General features: G+C 43.5%; 1 protein-coding gene across 7 annotated transcripts in view; it reads right to left on the bottom strand.

Moving 5' to 3' along the window:
- Positions 1–26,986, bottom strand: part of Arhgef3 (Rho guanine nucleotide exchange factor 3) — a 289,379-nt gene that overhangs the window by 93,412 nt on the left and 168,981 nt on the right. The gene's annotated exons all lie outside the window — the stretch shown is intronic.

The following is a 26,986-nucleotide window of genomic DNA, read 5'->3' as shown; positions in this document are numbered from 1 at the left end:
CTGTAAGAAGTTTCCAACTTCCTTATTTCTTTAGATGAAGATTTTTATCTCAAATATTCTTCATACATCCTTCAAACACATGTACAGGGAAATTTATTTTGAAGTATTTTTAAAGGTAAACTGGGAGGCTCGAGGTAGTGGTACACTTGGAATCAAATCCAGGGCCACATATATGTTTCAGAAGTACTCTTATCACCGAGGCTCCATCATATCCCAGGCACTGGAAGTTCAAACACACACACACACACACACACACACACACACACACACACACACACACACACCACATGGGGGAAAGGGGTTCTGTATTTTATACTATCTGCAGGTTAATCATCAAATGGATCAAAGACCTAAATGTAAAACCAAAACCACAATGTACTAGAAGAAGACTGAGAAAACTCCCCTGTTAACAGAAACTTTTAACTATGGCTTAAAGTCCAGAACACCAAACAAAAAACACTGATAAATTTTCTTAACATAAAAACGATAAAATCAAATTTGAAAAAAAAAACAAACAAACAAGAAAGCAAACAAACAAAACAAACTCTGCCACCCAAAAAGCCTTCATAGTAACCACCAGGCAAAGGACCCACCCATTGCCCTAGACTGAGTCCTGTTCTGTCCAGATTAAAACATTGACAAAGAGCAACTCAGCTGGGCTTGGTGGCACACGCCTTTAATCCCAGCACCTGGGAGGCAGAGGCAGGCGGATTTCTGAGTTCGAGGCCAGCCTGGTCTACAGAGCGAGTTCCAGGACAGCCAGGGCTACACAGAGAAACCCTGTCTCGAAAAAACCAAAAACCAAAAACCAAAAACAAAAAACAAAAAACAAAAAAACAAAAAAACAAAAACAAAAACAAGACAAAGAGCAACTCCAGTCCTACTCCATTTTAAGGGAAGGCAGAGCATTTACAAGTTAAAGACACAGATTGGAAGGCTCAGGTTTAAATACCAGCTTTGCCACTTTTTGGTTTCTGTCTTTGGCAGAATGCTTTTCCCATCTGTATGGAGAGTACAGGAGAGCCCTGGGCAGGGCTATTATACTCAGTATCAGGCACTAGTAAGAACTGCCCAAGACATCTGAGTAAAGACTTATCTTTAACAACACAACCTAATTGTCAGATCTTTCAGATACTCGGCAGGCAAAGTCCATGCAAAGTGTGACACTGTTACATATACAAGGTCCCTTTCTTTCCTTTCTCCACACATGGGTTATACTTACAACCACCATGAACATGGACATTCCATACTACGAAGCAGAAGCTAAGGCTTGTGCTAAGTGGAGGGCTAAGTGGTCTGTTGACAGTGACAGAATTGAAATTCTATTTCCAAACAGAACTGGCTATCCTACCATGATACAATCTTGTTCCAAGTTAACAATGAAGAAACAATAAAATAGTAGCAAAAGATATCCAGAGTGAGCAACTGCCTAAGAACTCCAGCATCCTATGTGAGAACTGAATCTGGTTACTCTGGTGGCTTGTCTGGAGTGAGAGGGACAGAGTGCACATGGGGACTGAGCCAAAAAAAAAAAAAAAAAAAGCATGTCTGTGTTCAGCGTTGAGCTCAACCATGCATGTGCATGTGGGAGCCAGCGATCCACATCAGTGTCTTACTCCACTGACCTACAGTTTATTTTGAGACAGGGTTTCTTCAATGAAAGGTCCATAGCACACACACCACACTAGGATTAGAGCTGTAAGCTGCCAGAAGCAGCGTTTTACAAGGGAGCTTGGGACTCACACTCAGTTCTTCATGCTTACACTACAAATACATTACCCAGTGAGCCATCTTTCCAGTCCCCAAATCTATCTATCTATCTATCTATCTATCTATCTATCTATCTATCTATCTATCTATCTATCTATCTATATTTACTTGCTTGCTTGTTCGTATTTTATCATGCTACAAGGCAGGTTAAAGAGCTCCCTGAGTGTATGACTTTAATGTGATACGATTGCCATGTTTAGGACCTGTGAGGTCACAGCTGTAACAGTAAGTGTGAAGTCTATGGGGAGAGTTGTCTGGACTCTAGGCAAGTGTGCATCTGGTAGGCTTCATGGGCCCTTCTCACGCCGCCTGTGCTAGTCCCCTGGTTCCTGGTTCTTGCCTGTCCAGTGCATGACAGACACAGGGCCTACACTGAGCCAGGTTATTCCAAGCCCACAGCTGGACACTGGAAGCTCTGTCCATGCTTCCAGCCCTATGGCTATAATTTCCCCTTCGGGAAATAAGATAGATTCTCTCAGGAGGCAATGCATGTTGATTGATGAAATATCTACGTTATCTCATGTATTCTTCTCAAGAGCATAGTTTTAAAAATGAGCTAACACCAGCAGCATAGTCAAGGCCTCCTGTTCTAAACCCTCCTGTGATCATGTCAGTGAACCAGACTTGCTACCTCTCTCTCTGCACTTCAGTGTCATCTTCACCTAAAACAGGAAGTTAGGAGGGACTTCTGTGACTCTGAAACACCTTCATGGACATCTGGAGCCTAGGGCTAACAGATTTTTCTATCAAAGGCACACAATCATCATTTGGACTTACAGACCACGTAGTAATTGTAATTATTCAACTCTATTGACACACTGCCAATAACAAAATTGTGTTCCAATAAAACTTTATTTACAAAAGCAGACAAAGCGTCGGACTTGACTAATTTGTAGGCCCCCTGGACCAGAGCGCTAGAGAGGAAGGATGTAGTTTTTGCAGGCTATTTATACTCACGCCCTGCTGGTTAGAGGTAGGAATCTCCTTTCCCAACAGAAGCACCTAAGAATAATCAGCATTTGTAAAAGGGCCAAGGTCTTCTCCCCACTTCCATGGTAACCAGTCACCATATTCTCAGAAAAAGTAATGATTCATTTCTGGTTTTTTTGGTTTTGGTTTTGGTTGCTTGTTTTTAGTTTTTTTCTGGACTTAAGCTCTAGCAGTTTTGGCTGAGTGTGGCAGTCAGGGGCTCTCCAGCACCTGGCAGGTGCTGTGTCCAGGCTCAGGCCTGGGGATGCAGTCATTGAGAAAGGGTGACCCAGGGCACTGGTACTAAATCAGTAGTATAATGATGACTCTGAATGGGAGACCATGTGGGGAGACCCTGTGGGGAGACCACACAGATGAGAGCCCTGAAGTCCATAGTCCTGAGAAGGCAGGCTAAGCTCTGAACTCAATGAAAACTCTCTCTAAATCCCAACCCCAACCCCAGCTGTGCTGGAGATGAGACCCAAAGGAGTGCTTGCTACCTCCCAGCCTAGATGTCCCTTTTCAAACTTGTCCACAGCCCCGTCACTTCTGCCATCTTTACCCATACCCCATCCTCCTGGCTACCCCTAGGCCTCTTGCATTTGCTATAGTTTTTCCCCCCTAAGAAACTTAAGACATCCTAGAAAAATGCTATAGGCAATGTAATGCACACACACCATGCTTACTATACAGAAATAATAACTCAACATTGTGTTAAATTTGTTTCTAGTAAGGTTTTAAAAATAACAAAGAAATAAGACATTTTCAATGCAGCTAATAAGCCCTTACCTCAATCCCAGTGGCACATACTACTGTCCTATAAAGGTTAGGTACACATCTTAGAAGTCCACTTATCATTACTTATAAAATATCCATGACATAAAAATCATTTAAAATGGCAGATGACACCTCATTCTAAAAGATGCAGTTCCATGGTGATGTGGATATGTTGTACATCTATCGACACTAATACAAGAATATTTCCATCATGCAAAAAGAAGCCCCAAAATGTACATACCTGGAATCTCAGTACTTATGAAGCTGAGGCAGGAGGAGTGCTCTGAGTGGTATCAGGGCAGCCTGGGCTACATTTACTTTCTGTCATAACAGGCATGCCTGTGCTGGACAATCCATGTCATAATAGGCATGCCTATGCTGGACAATCCATGTCAACAGTCATAGACTGTCTAAGCGTATTTTATCTCACACCTGTTATGTAACAATGCTTTTAAGTTTGATGCATGTCCTGAGACATAACCAAAGGCAACAGCAGCAGCCTATATTATTTTGGGGGAGTCTGGGATACCTCAGACCAACAACTCAAAGGGAGGTTTCCCATGCATGGCACTGGGGATTTTGTTAGATATTCTATATAGGTCTTAGAGAGTACATCAATGCTTCAGGTAGTGCAACTTTTAAAAGTACACACACACACACATGCACACAACACAATATATATATATATATATTATATGTAATATATTATATAAATATAAATATATATATATATTAAGGAAACATAGAACAATGTTTCCCTGTGGCTTTGACAAGCCTTAGTGCATTTATCCTTTCCCCTTTCCCTCGTCCCCCCTCCCTCCCTAGCTAAAGTCGTGCTCTCTCTCTCTCTCTCTCTTTTCTTTTTTTTTTTTTTTTGGTTTTTCGAGACAGGGTTTCTCTGTGTAGCCCTGGCTGTCCTGGCACTCACTTTGTAGACCAGGCTGGCCTCGAACTCAGAAATCCGCCTGCCTCTGCCTCCCGAGTGCTGGGATTAAAGGCGTGCGCCACCACGCCCGGCTGTGTCTTTTTTTTTTTTTTTTTTTTTTTGATTTTTTGAGACAGGGTTTCTCTGTGTAGCCCTGGCTGTCCTGGAACTCACTTTGTAGACCAGGCTGCCCTCAAACTCAGAAATCTGCCTGCCTCTGACTCCAGAGTGCTGGGATTAAAGGCGTGCACCATCACACCCAGGCAAAGTCACCCTCTCTTAAGCTCCTTCTTTGTTTTCCATGGTCCCTTTTTACTTTCTTGTCTCCTGCTGCTATTTCTAGGTTTTATCTAAGAATTTGGAACTAGGATATACTAATATGAGAGAACATTTGATGTTTGTATTTCTGGGTCTGGATATTCTTAGTGTAATACTTTCCAGTTCTATTCATTTACCTGCAAATTGTATGGTTTCATTTTTCTTTAGACCTTAATAGAATTCCATTTTGTATTGTGTTGGGGATTGGCTCCAATGCTTTGTTTTAGTTCAGCTCCCAAAATCACATAGGAATCTGTGTGTCCAGATGCTGAGGGTCCCTGTCCCCAATTGGTTTTTGATTGATCAATAAAGAGCCAACAGCGAATGGCAGGGCAAGGAGAAAGAAGTTGGACTTTTAGGATTCCCAGGCAGGAGAGAAGAGGAATTCTACCATGAGATGGGGTAGGACAGACCACGCCATGATGGGGAAGCAAAGAGATCAGAATTAAGAGCCTGTCAAATGTAAAAACCTGGGAAAGTGGCCCCAGGGACTCCCCCAATTGGGGCTGGGGTAGCAGAAATGAAATACAGATTTTAAAAGGTGTTACCTAAGCAATACAGGAGGGGAGTGTGTGCACTAGCTGCAGGGAAGTTTGGAAGTGCCCAACCATTGAGCTAGTGAAGGCATATCAAAATTAAGCTGGTGTGTGTGTGTGTGTGTGTGTGTGTGTGTGTGTGTTGTCTTTCATTCCCAAATCCAGACAACCCCGTTGGGTGGCTAGAAGCACAGTCACCCACTGGCTGGGAGCTCAAAGTAGATTAACAATTCACCACTACATTTATGTACCATAATTTTATCACCAAGACCCTATTGCTGAAGGTGCCATACACTTCAGACATAGAACTTGAAGGAATTGAAGGAATTAAGCTGGAATTGACCTGGAAACCTCTTCCCTGAAGATTATATCTCCTAGTATCTAAATGTGTTATACAAGCTGCTAAAGGAGAAAAGTGTCCAATAGACCTATGAAGCTGCTAAGCACATGAATCACAATGACAAACCCAGCAAGAGATCTCCAGCAGTACAATAGTGGCACAGATCTTGGGGGTAACCAACAGCTGTCTAGTTGAACCTAAGACCAGCTCTATAGGAAGGAATAGATGCCTGGTATTATAAATCTACCCAATTGCCCATGGCTACATCCTAGGGGAAACTATTGAGACCTCCCTAAACCTGTATAATTTTAACTGCATTCTAAATAATAAATATCCTTACACCCCTTATGAAAGAGATTTCTTTTTGTAGTCAACATAGACCATTATAAAAAGTCATGACTGGTTAAAATGCAGAGAAAAACTGTAAAAACAACTACAACACAATTCGTCCACATAAGGCTCATGACCATTGTGGGAGAAGAAACAAAGACTGTGAGAGACAGAAGGCCAGGGCACCTGCTGTGAGACAGTGCCTTACAGGAGACAGGAAGCTGTACCCGTGAAACCAAATATGGCCACCTGAACAAGAGCACTACAATGAGAATAGCAGTTGACATGCTATCAGAGATTGGGAAATCTCACAACGCCCCAGCCCTAGATGAAGAGCTACGAGCAACAACTTCTAAGAGAGGAAAAGTCAGTCTTCTCCAAGGACATGCTCCCTGATAGGTTATCCAGTTCCAAGTGGTCAGCCCTAAACACACACACACACACACGCCACATACACACACAAACACACACACACATATATATATACATGTGTGTGTGTATATATATACATATATATATATATGAGCAACTCTAAATGAATTCTCAGGTAGTAATTACAAATATTATTATTATGTATGTGTGTATATGAATCTGTATATATGTATATATACATCTCTGTATATATATGTATGTATGTGTGTGTATATATATATATATACACATATACACACACACACACACACACACATATATAAATTATAATTAAAGAAGAAGAGATTGTGAATCTGAGAGGAGTGGGGTACTTGGGAGGAGTTGGAGGCAGGAACAGAAGGGGTGGAAATACTGCAAATAAAAACTAATGTTTGAAATTTTCAAAATAGATCTTTTTAAATTTAAGAAAGTCAAAAGAAGCTTCATTCCATTTTGTGGCAGAATGGCGTTCTAGTGCTGGATTATACTACGCTTTGGTTATTTGCTCACTAGCTGGTAGATGGTAAGCTGCATTTCTGTGGCTATTATGGATGGTTCTGCGGTAAGTGAACATTATTACCTTAGTTGGGAATACGCTGAGGAGTGAAATCAGTAGATCTGCTTATTTATGGACACTTACATTTCCTGGCTTTTTATTGGTGTTGTTGTTATAAAATGTATAACACATCCTTCCTTCTGCATGTGCAAGACTGGTTCTCTGAGCTTCAGCCTCATGAGGCCATCTCACGGGGCGTGCACACTGACAGTCTTGCCAGGTGTGAGTGCTTGGGAACCACATGAAGGTTGTGATACATTTCAGGGGAGTCCCCAGTCCCGAGGGTAGATTATACCCACATGTTCCATAGGCTGGATAACTAACTGCTTAAGCTTTCTGATTGATTTATTTTTCTTTCTCCTCTCAGAGCTGGGAACTAAAACCAGGGCCCTGGCATTGCTAGGCTAAACTCTTACCCCTAGCCCTTTACTGTTTTTAAACGCCTCTTCAAGCCTTCTGCTCCTGTTAAGAACAGTAAGGTTAAGAGCTAAAGGACTGATAAGTTAGGAGTGGGTACCACTCTTGAAGAAGACCCCAATATGGTTCCTAGCATCCACACCAGGCAACTAACTCACAACTGCCAGTAACTCCTCCTCGAGAGGTGTCCAACACCCTCTGTACCTCTGCTACCACTACACAGACATACACATGATTCAAAGTGAAATAAACTTATTTTCAAAATGACAATTTAATAATCTGTATTCTTTTCTACTTTCCCCTAGCATCTATACAATGCTAATCTGATTAAGAATTTGAAAAGTATGAAAACCAACTATATTAGGATGATTTCTGCAAAGACAAACTGGCTGGACCCAGGGTTCTGGACTCTCCTTCTGTATGTTCATAACTGTAGCCCTGCTTTTTGATTCTTGGTGTGAGTCATGGTCTTCCTGTCTCAGTCTCCCTAGTTCTGGTATCACAGGGCACACCACCAAGCCAGGCTTAAGTTTGTTGTCTTAAGTAAAGCTGCTTGAGTTTTCTCTACGCATGAGCCTTCTCACCTGAGAGCTGTGTGTGTGTGTGTGTGTGTGGTACGCATATGTTCAAAGCTGTGTTTAACAAACAAGTGTATCCCTATATTAAAATGAAACAATTTAAACAGACATGAAGGTTCAATCTTAGGAAATTTCATTCTGTTTCAAAGTAAGAGTTCATTAATAATTTAAGAGATACTTTTATTTCCAAAGCTCTAGGCCATCATCTACCAGGACCATGTTGTTCCCTTGAAAGAACTTACAAGCCCCGGGGGTGGGGGACTTTTGCTCTTACTTCACAGGCATGGCCCACCATGAGGTACATACAGTATATGCAAGCTGAGGGCAGACCTGGAGCTTGGTAAGTGCAGTACCCTGTGGCTGAATCACCCATGGCTCACCTCAACCTCTGGAAACAGAACAGAACATTGTTACGACCCACCTGACATGGGCTTCCTGTTGGGGGACAGGGGAAAGATTTGTCATGTATTTAAAAGAAAAAAAAAAAAACACTTTAAAATGTTATTTCTTCAGTTTCCCAAAAGGGAAGGGAAAATGATCTGAGATTATTTCCTCAATTTTCCACAAGGGAGAGAAAAAATATCTTAAATCCACCCCCAATCTATTCCCCCAAGGGGAGGAAAGTCCCGTCACTTAGAGGGCTGTTGGTGTTTGGCTCAACATTTCTGCTGCAGAAACGTCCTCCCTCCCACAGCTCCATGGGCAGAGGTGCTCCCTCACAGCTGGAGACAAACACCTTCTCCCTGGCCTCTCCTCCTGAGGCCTCCTCAGCAGGCTAGGAGGAGGCTTGATTTCAGTCAATAAATCATCTCCTCCCTGTGGGTGCTTTAAGGACTCCTCCCTACTTTCTTTGTACGTAGGAATTCCTTATTAACTTCAATTGATTGCAATTCTTGAGGAAATGGGAACTAATCGGGAGCCATTTGCAATGAAGAGTTGCTTCCAAAATGTCACACATCACGGCATGGGATTATTTAATTAGCAGCCTCCAGTACTCGTTCATTCATTCGATGGCGTACGCCCAGATTCACTCACTCACCCACAGAGTCCCCACATAGATCAGACATGGACCTGTGTCTGGGGGGTGCCAATGTGGCTTCAGTCCAAGCAGAATCCAAATAGCCTGACGTTACAAGGCAATCAGATGTGTTATATATATATATATATATATATATATATATATATATATATATATATATCCTCCAGGAAGGGTCCAGGATCATGTGAGAGGACTGATCTGTGACAAACTTCATTCTCTCACATCCTCCACGCATTTACTGTGCATTTGCTTTCTGTGCTAAACACTTGGTTTCCCAAGGAAAGGGAAATCCAGCTCAGTGACGACACTGATGATTCTCATATGCCAGAAAAGAGTTGAAGTAATCGACATCGATTTTAGGTGTTGTGGTCCAACTTGGAGTTCTTAGTATGCTAGCATGTGCTCTACCACAGAGCAGCATGCCCAGTCCCCCAAGTAGACTTTATTTAGAAGGAAAAGGAACAAGCCCGGATCCCAGACACTTCCCATCTCTGCTACCCTACACTATACAGAGCACAGCTAACTGAGTTTCTGCCCTGTGCTATAATCCCACCCACAGTTGGCCGATCAGTGAAATTAGCCTTCTGTTTTAATTGACTGGAAAACCTGCCAAGAAGTTTGGTCTGACAGTCCATCAGGCAGAAAGCACGATGATAAAAGATGGCTTAGTAATTACCAGTGTGAACTGAAGAAGATAACTGCTGTCCAAATGGGTTATTTTGTGAACCTTCATGAAGCTGGAGGGCAAGGAATGTCACGTCGGGCAGAGCTTGTGGAAGCCTGCCTCCTTGTCAGCCCTCTGCTCCAAGGCCATGGACTTCAGGAGATGAGGTCACAACAAACTGTAACAGGTCCTGACAAATCATTCCCTGGTAGGAGTCTGTAAGTCACCTGACAAGGCTTAGCTCTTGTGTCTAAACCCACCCAGCAAGTTACCATGTGCACAGAACCATGCTAACAGCGGGACCTCGACCTCAGGACTGGAAGCTTTCTCTGACAGTAAGCAAAGCCTGTGTCTCAAAAATGCTGTTAACTGCTGAGGCCACCACTAAGCAGCATCCAGTATAGAGTGTAGGCTCAATAATTCTACTCTCTGAAATATAATTTTGTGGATATATACAAAAGTGCATCTTGTAAAATTGATCGGCCCAGGTCAAATTTTATTTTAAAAAATAGAAATTAGTTAAATATATTTTATGAGCTAAAATAGCTATAAACTATAATACATGTGGCCCTTAAAAGTAACAACATATGAAAAAATTTACATTTCCTTAATTTTTCTACAGTAAATCAATATATTTATAAGGCTGAAAAACCACTGTGAGGTCAAGAAATATTATACAGATGTGCAGCAAATAACAATTCATACGAAAATATAACACTACGGTGGGCTTCTCAGTATGAATCTTACATAAGACAGATGTACTCTTCCACATTGTTAGCTAGATTCTTTTATCTGAGTTATCATTGACTTTCTCAGTGTTCTATTTTTTATTTTAAAAAGCAAACATAGTCACAAGTTGGGAAATAATGTATTAAAAGGCCTTGCGGGTAAAATGTCATAAAAACAAAGGAGCAAGTACAGGGTCCTATCAAGAGGTAGCTTTCCACCCAAAGCTCCAAAGAGCTCTGAGGTATGGTATAGCGGCAGACTGGGCATCAGGGCAGAGAAGAGGGGATGGGTTCTGCTATGGGCACAGGAAAACAATAGCTGGCATCAGCCACGAGAGAGAAGCTAAAAGCTACAATGGATGGCCCAAGAATGTAAATTGCTTAAGCTCCTGGGTTTGTATCAGTCTAAAATACTAAGAAACCAGTACAACACTGACATTCATGGTGAAGCAAAGACAAATGACCATTTGTCTAACCTGCTCCAAAAGGCAGAAGAATACAGTATCTATTCATATAACTAGGTGAGTCCACAGGCTTGAATAGATAAAACTTAATATTTTAGTTTTGTATGTTTATGTTTTAGAGTAGGTGTGTGTGTGTGTGGGGGGGTGTTATAGTTAGTTTTATAGTTAGTTTGAGACTGGGTTTCGCTATGTAACCCAAGTGGTCCCCACACTTGTAATGTTCCTACCTTAGCTTCCCAACTGCTGAGAGTCCAGGGCAGCATCACTATACCGGGATTAAGCTTTCAGTTTTTAAAAAAGAATGTTGCGTCATGAGTGTGAGGCCAGTCTAGCCTACATAGTAAGTCCTGGTCTCGGATGGATGGATGGATGGATGGATGGATGGATGGATGGATGGATGGACGGATGGATGGATGGATGGATGGGTGGATGGTTGATTAAATATGATGAATGTGTGGTCAAGTCTCAACAGAGTCTACCATGATCTCAGTAGTAAAATACCAACACTCTCTCTTAACTGTGGTAAGTGTTTAGTGTGATGAGGAGCTGGGCAAAGGTAATAGGGATTCTCTGGACTCTCGCCTTGGCTGTAGCTTTTCTGTATCTACGAATGTCCCAAGATGAGAGTTTATTAAACATATAGGAATATGTTTTAAAAAAACAGTGGTTTTGATGAGTTTATTAAGCATATAGAAATATGTTAAACAAAACAGTGGTGGATAAAATCTTGTTTGTCTGATCTTGAGATTCTGCATCCCCTACCCAAACTTGGGCAGCCTAGAGATGACATTCATGGCTGGGTTTGCTCACAGGCCCTTATCATTGCATGGATCCCTTGACACAAGAAGACCTTCAGATTCTAAGCTCACAGCAGAGGATCATGGCCCCACCATTGCTGCATCTCCTTTTACTTGGAGCAGAAAGAAAGTGGCCCTGGTTGCTAGGTTTGCAAAATCTACGGATGAAAACAATGTGGTCCCTCACCCCTCAGGATCTCAGGACTCTGGCCCGGAAACTCCCGTTCTCACAGGAAGCCTTTCTGGGATGATGTCACCCACCAGATCCCAGGCATTATCTCATCCTGGTGTGTCATCCTCTGCATTTCCCTTCAAGTTGCTAAGAGGAAATGAGAGAAGAGGCACACAACTCCTTCAGCACACCTCGGTCTGAGGTGGAAATATCTAGCACTCTAAGGCATTACTTTTCCTTCCTTCCTTCCTTCCTTCCTTCCTTCCTTCCTTCCTTCCTTCCTTCCTTCCTTCCTTCCTTCCTTCCTTCCTTCCAGACTGCTTTTCCCTCCCTCTTCTCTTTCCCTCTCTCTGCTCTTTTTCTTCTCTCTATCACTAAGTTGTTCTCTCTGCCCTCTTTGCCTATTTGCTTCTGTTTCTAAAGTGACACTGTGTAGCCTAGACCAGACCTGAACTCCTGAACTCAGCTAATCCTCCAGCTTCAGTCTCCAGGAGAGCTGGGACCACAGGCACACACATCACACCCAGAAAAGAGCATGTTAAGACCACTGGAGACATTTGCTGTCATACTCAATGGAAAACAAAACAAAACAAAACAAAAAGACAAAAAACAAAAACTGACAACAAAAAACCCACCCATGCAATGCCTGAAAAAGCCATCAATAACACAGGGTGGGGGACAATTCAGGAGGCTGCAAATATTTACTATATGTCCCTTGGTATGTTTATCTTTCAATGCTGGAACAAAACAAATATTTGTTCCCACAGGCTCCCCAAGTGGCAGAGCTGGTAAGGAAGAGAAATGCTGTCTACAGCCGTTCCCACACCATACAGATAAGAAGGCTGAGGCTCCAAATGTGCTCGTACTGAAGACCTGCATTTAAAAATACCTTGATTATAACACACATTCCAGAGCACAATGTACTAATTATCCATCTTGTCCCGCACACAAGGTTGGTGATGTGTGTTTGACCAGGGACTTAGCACAGCATTGTGAGGGAACATTGTAAGCAGCTAGGAAAAGTCAAATTGAGATACCAGGATGGAAGCTCTTGTGTTTCTGGGGGCTACTTCAGTGTATCTCATTTTAGAGTTGGGAAGGCTAATACCATCCCTGAAGGGCTGAAACAGCATCTAGGGGAGGATTTGGAAATTCACCTAAAGACACTAAAAAATTAATGCTCTTGATTTTTCTGTTGGGCCTGGAAGCACACACTGCAGTCTCAGCTACTCAGGAGGCTGAGGTGGAAAATGACAGCTTTAAGCCTGGTCGGGGATATAGAGTAAGTTCAAGGTCAGCCTGGACAACTTAGCAAAACCCTGTCTGAAATACTTAAGAGGAAAAGGAGGATGGAGATATAGCTCAGTGGCAGTGTGCTCGCTTTATCTATGAGACCCTGGGTTTAACCCCCATATTACCATTATAATTACAATATTTATTTAAAATTTAAAAAATAGTTTTTCCTGTTTCAAGAGAGACTTAGCAAAGCTTTCCCTTCTAAGGTAAAAATTCTAAGATTCTGTTTTACTAAATTAGGAAGATTTGTTGGGACAGAAAAGAAGTTTTTTTTCCCCCTACATAGAATATTAAAATAAGATAGTTCATATTATATACAACACAAGGCCAAAGAGAGTCTATAGTCCCAAAATGTATCCACCTCACCTTAAGGTACTTCAGTCTGCACTCTAGGGTATAAGATGGTGAAAACCCCTTCTCTCTCACCTACACAAGTACTACCAGCCTCACACCTGCTCTGTTCAAATTCAGAGTAAAACAGAACAGCTAACAACTACAATCTCTTGGCATGGCCCACTGTCTGTTTTCTCGGTGAGAGGATGAGAGGGAGAAGCCACCGTGGCTGGAGTCTTGCCCTAAAGCAGCCACAAGGGTTAAAAAAGAGCCAGTTGCTCAGCCAGACATTTTAAAGAGGTGGCAAAACCCAGTGAGCTCCCTCTGAGGCCACAGCATGCTGCAAGAGAGCTTGCATATATACTCTCATTAGACACACCTTACCCAGTTCACTGCCATCAGCTGTCCGTGGCTCCTGCTCCCACTTTCCCATCCAAGTGCTCACTCATGGGTGAGTGGCTGAACGGATTCCACCTTCCTGTGCACCATTAGCACACAGGCACCACCACAGGTACTGCACAGCTTGTATCTCATACAAAAATGTAACCATAAGCATCTAGAGTCTGATGAGACGTTTCCAAGGCTTTAGTTGCATAGTTTCCTACTCAGAGACCTCACCCCTGCAAAGACCACTTAATTACAGAAATTCTTGGGTCTGATTCTGTACGTTTTACAGTAGCTACATCATCACTCTGACCCCATGCTTTTTATATTTCAGCCACTGGATTGATCTGAATGGGCACCTCCACAAATTACAGCCAAGTGTTCATTTAAAAAATGGACCAAGCAAAACAAACATATATATATATACACACACACACACACAAACACAAAAGGTAATAACAGAAACATATACACACTATACACACACAAACATGCACACATACATACACACACCAACATGTATACACACATAGTAACACACACACACCAACATGTACACACACACACACACACATTCCAACATGCACACATACATACACATACCAACATGTGCACACACATACAGTAAAACACATACAGTAACATACACACCAACATGCACACACGCACACACGTCCTGGAAGATCACCTAACACAAGGTGAAAGGGGACAGCTGACCGTCTGGGAGCATGAAAGACCCGCACACTCACCTTCACCCCCATGGGTCATTAGGGAATTCTCTCTAGGGTGAGCACAGTGCAGTCTGGCAAGTGCCCTGTTTACACAATAGCCAGACATCAAAGTCCTGCTGATTTAGAAGTCTCTGGAGGAAAAGTCCTTTTGTTGACATGGTATTTTTAGTGTATCCTTTTTCCTTATTGCAGAGTTGACTTATAAATGACTACAACTTTTGGCTGTAGTTGAACACGAGGTATACCAGGTAGTGTTACAAAAACATAGTTACAAAAACAACAGCAGCACCAACAAGTTTCTAATGGCAGGTAATACATAAAGACTTCCCCCTTGTAAAACCAGCAAACTTAAAGAATGACAGACACCCTTCCCGGCCTGCCATTGCACCAGTGCCCCGACCTGAGGGGAATTATATTATAGAGAACTAGGCTGTTTAGCTCAGAGAGCTCTGTGCATTTGTGTTCTAAAAACAGAGATATCTGGATGTCATTGTCCTCTTAGCTTAGCCTTCCAATGGCATCATACTCAAATTCTGTAACTTTTTAAAGTTTATCCATAGATCTCAGCAATTATTTTCTCCAGTGCTGGTGCATGCTTTATTTATTTGTGTGGTTCTGGCTTTATTTACTATGTAGACAAGCAGGCCTTTCACTCTCTATCCTACCTCAGCCTCTTGAATGTTGGGATTGTAGGCATGTACCATGGTGTCTGGTTTACTCCCCTTTCAGTATTAGATTTGCCTCTCTCCCTCCCTCCTTCCTTCCCTTCTCCCTCTTTAACTCTGTGTGTATCTGTGTGTGTGTGTGTGTGTGTGTGTGTGTGTGTATGTGTGTGTGTACATATATTTATTTAACAGTGTGGACATGTATTTTATATCTCACAGTATAGATATACATTTCATATTTCCTAGTATGGATATGTATTTTGTATTTAACACTGTGTATTTCTATATTTGATTAATATATTGTATTTCACAAGGTGGAAATTCCAGGTCACTCAGCTTTTACATTTTCTACTCTTTCCTTGGAAAGCAAAGATACAGAGGAGTAAGCTCTTCTTCGAGCTCTGTCCCTCTTAGTCTCTAGCAAACAGCCACTGGTTTCAGCAAAATGACGCATATATGGCAATTTGAAAGAGGGATTCAACTGGGTGTGGTAGCACATGCCTTTAAAATAAAAATTCCTAGCTGGGCAGTGGTGGTGCAAGCCTTTAATCCCAGCACTTGGGAGGCAGAGGCAGGCAAATTTCTGAGTTCGAGGCCAGCCTGGTCTACAAAGTGAGTTTCAGGACAGCCAGGGCTATACAGAGAAACCCTGTCTCGGAAAAAAAAGAAAAAAAGAAAGAGGGTTTCGCCTCAGTCCCATGACTTCTGGTACAACATCAAGTTAATAGGACACAGAGTCCACAGAATCCAGGCTCAGCTTTGTGGACTTTGCACTTGTTAAACATCTCTGAATCCCAGCCTCATGCTGACAAACTGAATAGTCATATCTGCCTTTCCAGGTCACTGTCGAAATTCTGTTAGCAAAGGAACATGGTGGCATTTAGTACCTGGCAATGACTCTCTGGCTGAGGATGGCTCATTATCAGAATGCAAACCATTGTCTGCTCTGTAAAACTCCAATTGCTGTTCAGGACTGATCCTCTCCCTTTGGAATCCCTGGTCAGCACTGACCTGGCACTCTGGAGTGAAAGACGGGGCACAGACTCAGAACTGCTCCACAGATCCAGAGCTATCCCACACCTCACAGGGTTAGCTTTTCTAAGCACTGTTAAGCTCCTTCTCAAACCGCTAATCATTAAATTCACCAACAGCATGCTTGACACTGGGGCTGGAGTCCACTAGTGGGATCTTGCCTGTCTCTTAATTTCAGACTATTTAAGAATAAATAAAAGGAATGAAGGAGGGACGGGCCAGGCACAGGAGTGCAACAGAACTGCTGGCACCACTGGGGCTGCAGCCCACGTTTAGAACGCAAAGGGCTTTCTTTGCCTTGACCTCAGAGAAGGCCTAGAAACCACAGGCCTGTAGATTGGCTGTTTGTTGGCTGAGGGTGTCTGCATGAATTTGTCAGGATTACACGGTGTAAGAGAAAAACAGAGATTGGGGTTGTGGCAAGTCTTAGGGTCCTACAGGCCATGCTCCTTTCTACCTGTCCCATCTTCTCTAGCACACCACTCACCTCCCATGTGGCAGCCAGTCTCTGAAAGTGTCCCTGTCCTTGACTGAGCCCATCTTTGAATATATGCTACAACCGTTTTGCTTCTAGCCATATAGATTATAGATGGGGTGATAGGATGTGTAAGGCAGGATCATTTGATTAGCTCAGATAAGGTGGGTGATGCATACACTGAGAGAACTTTCTCCTTCATTGGCATTAAAAATATAAGAGGTTGGGGGCTGGAGAGATGGCTCAGTGGTTAAGGGCACTGCCTGCTCTTCCAGAGGTCCTGAGTTCAATTCCCAGCAACCACATGATGGCTCACAACCATCTTTAATGGGATCCAATGCTCTCTTCTGGTGTGTCTGAAGACAGCTACAATATATTCATATAAATAAAATAAATAAATATTAAAATATATATATATATATATATATATATATATATATATATATATATGTCTTGTGGAGCAGTCCACAAGGCAAGGAGCTGAAGGCAGTCTCTAGCTGACAGCCAAGAAGAAGCTAGCACCACCTTACAGTCATAAGGAACTGTTCGGAAACAGCCTTTATCCTGCTGAACCTTGGATGAGATGACAATCCTACCCAGTAACTTCAGTTCGGCCTTGTGAGACCCTGACATGAAGGACCCAGTCGAGCCATGTCAGGCCCTCATCCATCGAAGCTGCATCATGACACAAGCGTGCTAGGTTGAAACTAAGTTTGTAGTTACACTGTCATAGAAGACAAATGGATCACACTGGCCTCTGCTTCTCCAGCTGGGTCGGAAGAGAGTGCACATGCTTGGGTCCCAGCAACGAAAAGCAGAACTCCGACCACACCAGAGCTGGGCCAACAGAGCCAGGCCCACGGGTCTGATGATGCCTGAGGTGAGCCCTGTGTCAAACATCACCACAGAAGACATAGCAACAGATGAACAGAGCTGTAGTTTGCATTTCTTTGTTTTGCTCTCTTCCCCCACCCCGCCCCCTTTCTATGATTGTTGTTCACCATGAGAAAGAACATACATTTTAATATAAAATGTTACTTCATTATCAGATGAACTTCCTGGGAGCTCTTCCTGACTTCCTAATTCATTTACCAGCTGTCAGGGCTAAGTCCTTCCTTCAGCCTAGCCTTCTTGAACAGCCACCACAGATCATGTCCCTTTTCATGGCCCCTCATGGCCTGGAACATCAAAGGGCAGTTCCTTACAAGAGTAGGTTTGTTGATTGACTCGGTGGTATCGGTGAAGGCATCGAGAGGAATCACACAGTACTGAAGTTAACTCATGACAAAGACTGTGTCTCGGGCATCATCATCTGCTTCCCAGGACCTGGAAAGATGCTTTCTGTGTGCTGGCTGCCCCACACCTCCACAGTGAGGCTGAATAAAAATACCACTGCTCTCTCTCCATGGCTCTGAGGCTCTCTGTTAACCCCAGTGGTCTCCGGTCTGACACTTACACTACCGAAGAGAGAACCCAGTCTTTCCAGAAACCATAATCCATCCAATACGCAATAATATTTAACAGCTAACAGGACAACACATACTCCAGGCAACAACCCTGGGATCCCCCACTTGGGTCACTAACAATTCCTTTTTGGTTACAAGCCTGGGAGCTTTGTCTGTGTTTCTCATTTAATTTTTATTTTATTTTTTTTTTAAAATCTCGACTCCATTCCTCAAAGGAATAGCACAGCATAGAAACAATTGGAAGGGAGTCGATAAAACAGGGTGGAGGGGACAGGGATGGCATTAAAACACCAGACATGGTCTTTGTAGACACTGCAAGTGGGGCTGAAAGGGTTAATCATTCGAGCAGATGAAAATGATGGGAGAAGCTGCGTTGTTTATTCAAGGTGCAGCCCCGATGGACGTGTGTGTGTGTGTGTGTGTGTGTGTGTGTGTGTGTGTGTGTGTGTGTGAGTGCGCTTAGAACACAGGTGTGAGTACACACGCTATTGCTGCTTTTGAACTGATTCCTATATGACAGGGAATTATCTGCTGGAGGCATGCAGTAAGGCTTGCTCCTGTACAAACTTCTCAGTCTCTTCCCCATGCAATCTCCAGTCTTGGCTTGAACCGTCATAGTGTTTCAGGACCTTGTACCTTGCCCCTTCTCTTCCCTGTCAAAGCTCTAAAAGCCAAGAATCACTCACAATGGCAGGTGGCTCCCTGAGGTCCCTCCCTCCAAAGCCTTCATTTCAACAAGGAGAATACCGGATAAGTATCACAAAATTGATTTATGCATTACTTACATGGGCACCACCTCACTAATGCCTAATACCCAGCAGGTAATAGGTACTCAGAAGTTACTGAATGGACAGGGAAACAAACTTGTGGCTCAGACCCACTGAACGTCATACAGTAAGCCGGAAATGGAGCACCAGGTAGGGAGCAGGCTATAACCCGGGCTTTCTGGTGGTCACCCAAGTCCCCTGCACACGCATGAAGACTCCTTTCCAAGGTGCTAAGGGTCAGACGCTCAGACTCAGTACTGCCAGGGCCTTGTGTCTGTTCGGTACACACTCTACCATAGAGCTAACTGTCTCCAGAAGTTCAAAGCCACAGACAGAAGATTCACCTGTAGCGGTCAGAGGACAACTTGTGGGGTCATGCTAGGCAGGGGTGGCATGTTCTCTAACCTCCTGAGGCGCCCCACTGGAGAGTCTGAATCATAATTAGAGTAATTTCCTCACTTCCCAGAATTTTCTCCATGAACACAGTTTCTTTTGCCCCAGAAGCAGCTAGATCCTACCAGAACTGAGGCTTGATTTGAACTCTCAAATGTGCAAACTGCTACCTGAGTCCAGCCTCATTTTATACCGTCAGCTTATTTTTGCAACACACAGTGACCTCCTGTGCTCTCCAGGAAAAAGGCAGCATCCTGAGGCTGGGAAGGAGCCTGGCCTTCCTGACCTGGTCCCCTAGAGACTTACTTGTCTTTTACTTAGTCCTTGAAAGCAATAAACTCTCAATGTTTAAGAAGCGGCAAAATCCCTGGGATCCTTTTGTCCCCCACTTATAAACACAGGGCTGCACACTGCGAGGGAGGGATGGCACAGAACCTGCCTTGGAGGACCTTGAGAGGCACCAGAGAGTCCCACACAGTGACACACACCACCATGGGACCCACAGGCATGCGCAAAGTGCCCCCCAGGGCAAACCAGACTCCTGCTAGTGGGAGGACCCCTCTGGTAAAAACCTGCAAGTGACAGCCCTCTTCGGAAGAAGCTTCCAAGAAAAACGTCTGTATCACATTTAAGTACCTGGGGGTTATTTGTGGAATGAACGATAGGGCATCTAGAACTTCCTTTAAGACAGAGAAAACAATCAAGTGTGTGGCTATGGAACTGAGTGGAGAAAAACAGTCAGCTATGACACAGTTCATCAGGGCAGGCGGCCCGCATGTGCGACTCTATTATGCTACTCTCTGCTGTGTAGGCCTAAGGATTCCTAGAATAAGCAAAAGGAAAATGTTCCGAGGATCCACTTTAAGTTGTGCTAATGTGAGCTCTGGTCTTGGGCAATTCATTTCATTCCTTGGGCCCTGTTTCCCCAGCTGTGCGGTGACTTGAATGTTTTCTGAAGATAACTTTTTAAAGACTAAATGGTAAAATAAGATATACACAAAGGGCCCGGAACTATAATAACAGTAATAACACCTCATTCTGCCATGAAAACACGGCAGAGCTTGACCACAGGTAGCATATGATTTTTTTCCTCTAAGGCAAGCCGTTCAGGGCAGCCCTGGAACGGGCGACTTAGGAGCCCAGAACTGAGCAATTACCATCCAGCCCTCCCAGCACCCTTGAGGTACCTATGGCTTTTCTGAAAGCTGAACTCAATACTAATTATTATCAGCAGGCCTCCAGTTCTTTCTTTAGTAAAACCACTCGGAGGGTTTTATTTTTATCTTAATTACACTGAATCAAGCGTCCTTCGCCTCCGGCTGATATGAAAGCCAACCTTTTATGAAGCAACTTTATTCTGCGTGTTCCTGCAGATAAAAATAACACCTCAGTGCCCTGAACCTACAGAATCAGATTGGGGAGAAGGAAGAAGGCAGGAACTTACATAATTCTTCATCAGCCTATATGAACTGGTGACAATATTGGCTTATTTAAACTAAAATTATTGCATGTTCCATGAAGTTTTCTGTAGCAAATTTGTACCTAATCTGACTCAGTGATCATCTGTGGATTGTAGAGTCAACAATTGGATCAAGTGTCCGCACTTCTGATGGTCTTGCCCTTTTCATCTGTAAAATAGGGACAGTGAGTGCTTCTCCACAGTAAAAGTTCAATATGGGTGTCAGAGAAATGGCTCAGTCGGCAAAGCATTCGCTAAGCAAGCCATGAGGACCTGGGTTCAGATTCCCCTCACCCATGTAAAATCTGGATACCGCAGTGGGCACCTATAATGCTCCCACTGTGGGGATGGAGTAGGAATAGAGACAAGAGGGTCTCTGGAGCTTGGTGGCCAGCCAGCCTATACAATTGGTGACCTCCAGGTTTAATGAGAGAACCTGTCTCAAACAATTAGGCAAAGGAGAACAACTGAAGATAACATTCAACATTCACCTCTGGCCTGGGCGTGTGGAGGCCACATGCAAAACTGAACACATACATATAGCACACACACACACACACACAAACACACGCGTGCACGGTGGGGATAGGGGTATTGTTTTTGTACCTTAGTCTCAGCTCTTAGTCTAGAATCACACATGCCTCCCACAATGCCCTTGCTTGGCCACCTCAGAGATGACGCCATGTCAACTCTAGTGGCCCAAAATAGACGGTCCTTCTTCACCTCTGGGTGAAACAACAAGAAATTTAATTATCAGACAAAGAAAACACTCTTTCTATTTTTAGATAGAAACCCTCCAGCAGCACAGAGCTGGAAGAATGTCTCTGAAAACATTTTTTTTTTTAAATCTAGGTAACTGTTTCTAGAATTTGGAAAACAATGTATTCTAAAAATACTACCTCTGCATTCATCTTCCCTGACGCCTCCTGAAAAGTGGCCTTTCATTCTGCTGGGTCACGGAAGGGTCTTTAGACAAGCCTGTCTCACAGAGTACTCTCTGAGTTGTTCATCTTAGCTATTCTGGCTCAATATCCAAGTGAGCACACTTTGTACATTTCCTGGGTTTGAATCCACCTTCCTTCCCCATCCCTAAGGCACTGCCATACAATCAGAAATGCCTTTAACCCTTCTCTGTCTTTTGTTTTGTCTTGTGGATGTAGGATCTCACTCTGTAGCCCAGGCTGCCCTCAAATGTCCAATCCTCCTGCCTCAGCCTGAATGCTAGACTGCAGGCATATGCCCCCAATCTTGACTCTGGCTTTTAATTGATGTTTTCCCAAGCCATCAACCACCACACACAGAGAAAAGGAACTCTAACTCCTGGAATTTGGAACAATATTGGTAATCCCTATTTAGTGAAAGGGTTGCTCACCAATTAAGAAAAAATAAAGTTTTTTTATTTGGAACTTAAGTCAAGTTTCAATTTAAAAACAGGGAAACTGAGGCACAAAGAGGCCAAGGAACGTGTTTACGATGCTGCTTTTGAGAACTTGGGTGGAGTGAAACTCATTTTGTATCATCTCTTTTCTACACCTTCTGGTGGGGACGTTTCCTCCGATTCCACCTAAGGACCACGTGCCAGCCAAGGTGCTTATGGGTCCTCCAGGTCCCTGCCTCCTCTCTGCCTGTAGGTGCTCCATCTCCCCCCTACTCCTCTCAGCTCCGCTTAGTCCTCTCACCACAGTCCTACCCCAGGATCTCAGATTCTGCCCTGACAGTCACTCTGCTCTGTCTTTTTGTCCTCTCCTGAACAGTCTCTAGCCCCTCCTACTAGGGTTCCCTTGTGTTAGTTAGCCCAATGGTTTTCAACCTATGGGTCAAATATAAGATATCCTGTATATCAGATATGTATACTACAATTCTTAGCAGTAGCAAAATTACAGTTATGTAGTATAGACAAAATAATTTTATGGTTAGGGATCACCAGAACATGAGGAACTGCATTAAAGGGACACAGCATTAGGAAAGTTGAGAACTACTAACATTTAGTCCTCTCTTCTCTTTCCTTTTATTCCCCCCAAGATAGGGTTTCTCTGTGTAACCCTGGATGTCCTGGAACTCACTCTGTAGACCAGGCTGGCCTTGAACTCAGAGAGCCTCCTGCCTCTGCCTCCCAAGTGCTGGGATTAAAGGCGTGCGCCACCACCACCTGGCTCTTCATGCTATTATTATTACTATTATTATTAAAAAACAAACTTTTTATAAGCATTATATAATTTTGGTAGAAAAATCAGGAGTTACAGAGATGCAAAAGGAAGAAAACTAAATTAGCCAAAGCCCATCCCAAGAGATGAGGTTGTCACGAGTCACTGGAGATTTTTTTCTTTTACACACTAATGTTGCGGTGTCCACTATTTATCTATGAAGTTGTTTTGTTTTTAAGAATTATGTTTTACTTTATGTATATGAGTGTTCTGCCTGTGTGTATATATGTGTACCACGCACATGCCCAGTGCCTAAAAGAATGGGTCAGATCCCCTGGATCGTGAGCTGCCATGTGGGTTCAGCTGGGAACTGAAGCTCAGTCCTCTGAAGAGTAGCCAGTGCTCTTAGCTGTTGAGCCATCTCTTCTGCCCCTGAAGTTTTGTCTTGTTTTTCAGGGTCAATGTGAGGCAAATGAGGTCACATTTCTTCTGGTCAAACAGAAACCTTCAGTATTGCCAGCAGTAACCAGCCTTGTGGATTTGGTACCTGGGCCCTGCTACCTTGTCTCCTCCTGAGGAGCAGTCATGGCAGAAGGCCTGAATCTTCCCCACATGACGCATTTAGGTTTCACCCTAACATAGCCCAGCCCCAGCTTTCCAGCAGGGAAGTCCCACACCTGGGAGCAGAGATTGGGGACATGGTTTTCTTCTGCAGAAACAAGGGCTATCCTCTGTGCTGAGGGTCTCCAAGGTCCCTGGCCTACCTAAGTGCCCTTAGCCTGCAGCTTTGCTCTCTTGGCTGACTTAGCTCAAGGGGAGCAGACTTTGAGTACCTGTTTCCCCAGATTCTTCCTCAGGCAACTTCTTGGGGTCCATATAAAAAAGAACCTGCCAACTCACCACCCTGGGACTTAACCCTGTCACTGTACGGGTTCCGAGGATGCACAGCTGCAAGTGTCTGGCCCCATGCTTCTCAAATGCATCACCAGACAGCTCCATACCAGGGCTCTTTCTCTTCTGTGAGACAGCACCACAGCTCCTTGGTTTTCCCTCCATTTGATAATGGTTATAAACCTGAATGGGATTGTTCCGCGTTGCTTCATGAGCTTTAAGATCTATTAGTATAGGATATCATCCCTTTTATTAAAAAATTATTTATTTGTATTATTTTATATGGGTATTTTGCCTGAATGCACAGATACATGTACTATGTGCATGCCTGCTGGGGTGGATCCCCTGGAACTGGAGTTACAGACAGTTAGAAGCTGCCATGTAGGTGCTGGGAATTGAACCCAGGCAGGTCCTCCGAAAGAACAGCCGCTCTTAACCACTGAACCATCTCTCCATCATTCTTACATCTCATCATTCTTACTGCTCAGCTTGGAGAAGAAAATGTGAAAAATGCAGCTGCTAATCTTCCCAGCTATGAGTTGAGCTGCCTGCTGAATCAAAACCTGATCTGACACGTGCACTTTATAGCCCAGCCAGCCTTTGCCCTGCCTTGGTTGAATTACTGCTTCCTAAAGAGGATTCCTGGGGCCCCCGAGGTGCATAAATCAGGTATCAAACTCAGAGAAGAGCAACAGCCAGGGCTAAGAACAGCCTGAGTGCCAGAGTCTGGAATTTGACTTGGAGTTCAGGAGTTTGGGGGAAGGTTGTGTTTAAGAAAATGAGACCTCCCAGGATGGCAGGTTATCAAGTACTGAAGTTTATCCAAAGACAGAAACTTGTGTGCATAATAAGATGTATTCTGTACCATCCATCAGTATCTAACAAGGGATACCAGTGCAGAAACAACATGACACTGTCGAAAGAAAATTTGATGCAGGTAGCACACCCAAAGGCCACAGGGAAATAAATTGGGTGACTGTATAGAAGACATTTAACAGGTTCCACCCTCAAAAAATAACCAAGTTATCTACATCTTAATTTTCCTTGTCCCTTTTACTGGGTGTTTGGGAAGCACATACATGGTATGTGTGGATTGTGGTGCCAAAGTATCACGGGCCATTTCCTTCCCATGGGAGCCTCCAGAAGGCTCCTTCCCTGAGCCAGAGACAGGTACTCAGTGGAAGTCAATTTTAGACCTTGAGGGGACAGAACTGTAATATCATAGCACAACATTCCCAGGTCTGTGACATTCACATTACAGAGGGTAGACAGGTCACCCTAGAAAAACAAGTGACAATCCAGGTACGGTGGGACTGTCCTTTCATTCCTGCACTCTGGGGGATTGAAGTCGGAGAAGGACAAGGTTAAGGTCAGCTGAGACTACACAGTGAGATCTTATCTCAGGTTGGGGAGAGGAAGAGGTGTCCCTCCCCTACCTGAGGGGAGGGGACGGGGAGAGAACATAGACAGGGATGGGAACCTGACCCTCTGTCTCTGAGATGCCCAACAAGGAGCTAGATTGCTGAAGTCTATAAGCTGCTAATCCAGGGAGGTGGCACCTCTGGAAAGCATCAAATCACATAAAATACACAAGATTCAGAGAATGAAGAGAGAGAAAATTACCTATGCCAAATGCCTACAAGTTTAGCTATGATTCTAGAAATCCTAGCTCTGTCCTTAACTCTCTATCCCAGCGGCTTCAAAGGCCAACACAGAGCCAACAGACTCTTAGGCCAACATTCCAAAAGAACCAGACTCAGCCATTTTATTGCTGATAAGTTGACCCTGACTGTTTCTTTTTATATTCTATTTTCAGATCTATTTTTAAAAATTATGTGCATGTGGGGTTGGATGGGGTGGGGTGGGGGAAGGGGATGCACGTGATTGCAGGTTCTCTCAGAGCCAGAAGAAAATGTTGGATCTCCCAGAACTGTAGTTCCAGATGATTGTGAGCTACCTGACATGGGTGCTTGGAACAGAACTTAGGTCCTCTGCAAGAGCAGGATGCTCTCTTAACCACTAAGCCATCTTGCCAGCCCCTTCATTTAAAATATGTGTGTGTGTGCATGTATATCCATGTGTATGTGTCTGTATGTGTCTATATGTATGTGTATATGTGTGCATATGCATGTGTGGGTATATGTGTGCATGTGTGTATGTATGTATGTATGTGTGTATGTGTATATGTATGTATGTGTGTTTGTGTGTGAAAGCATGTGTGTGCCACAGAGCACGTATGGATATCAGAAGACAACCTTGGGAGGCTGGATGTCTTCTCTTACGTTGCCGATGTAAGGATGAAGCTGAAGGGACATCAGCCCTTCAGATAAGCTCCTTTAACCACTGAGCCATCTTACCAGCCCAACCCTGTCTTTTATAAATGTTTATTACGTCAGTAATTCATGAGCACATATCTTCTTTATAGCCATGGCTCAAGCCTTTCTGCTCTCTTCCCCGTGTCTTTTCATTCTACCATGTTCCAATTCCAGCATATAGATCCTCTGCCAAAGCTAAAAAAAGAACTGCCAGCTTTCTTCCAGAAATTTCTATGGCCTCTCACTTATTTCTTGCCTTTGCCTTACAGTTCTCCCAATTTGAGTCAAACTCTGTTTCATCTTGACAGATTTTTTTTTTGAATATTTGCTTTTTGTTTGTTAGTTGGTAAGATCTCAAGACTACACTGACATTTCACTGTAATAAAACTGGGACTTAACAACAAAAATCTACAGACATTCCAGAGCTCAGATAAGACTCCACTCTGTTTCCCAATGTGCTCTTCATAAGGCAAGGTTGTCTGAGCAATGCTATTTCCTTGAACCAGGCATGAAATGCAAAGGACTCCAGGGTCCTGTTGAACAACTCCATTGAGTCACCATTGCTCTCTGCCTGGTTACTGTTTAAAGTCCTGGGAGTTAGGAGTTTTGCTACTGTCTCCCACAAGGACCACCAACAAAGAAAAAAAAAAAGAGAGCTATTTTTTTTTTTATTGGCTTTTAGAAAGAAGGAGAAGGAAAAGGGAATGGGTAGCTGCTGTTTGGTGTCATTTAATCTATATATTTCATGCTGAGAGACTGCATGGGCCACTCACTGTATGTTTGTCATATTGAAGCTGGGATACTGTCTTAAGTCCAAAGGAATAGCAAAGGTGTCAAGTTTAAT

The sequence above is a fragment of the Mus caroli genome, unplaced genomic scaffold (assembly GCF_978045245.1).
Source record: "Mus caroli unplaced genomic scaffold, Mus_caroli_1 scaffold_12, whole genome shotgun sequence".
Taxonomy (NCBI): Eukaryota; Metazoa; Chordata; class Mammalia; order Rodentia; family Muridae; genus Mus; species Mus caroli.
This window is presented reverse-complemented; position numbering and strand designations above follow the sequence as displayed.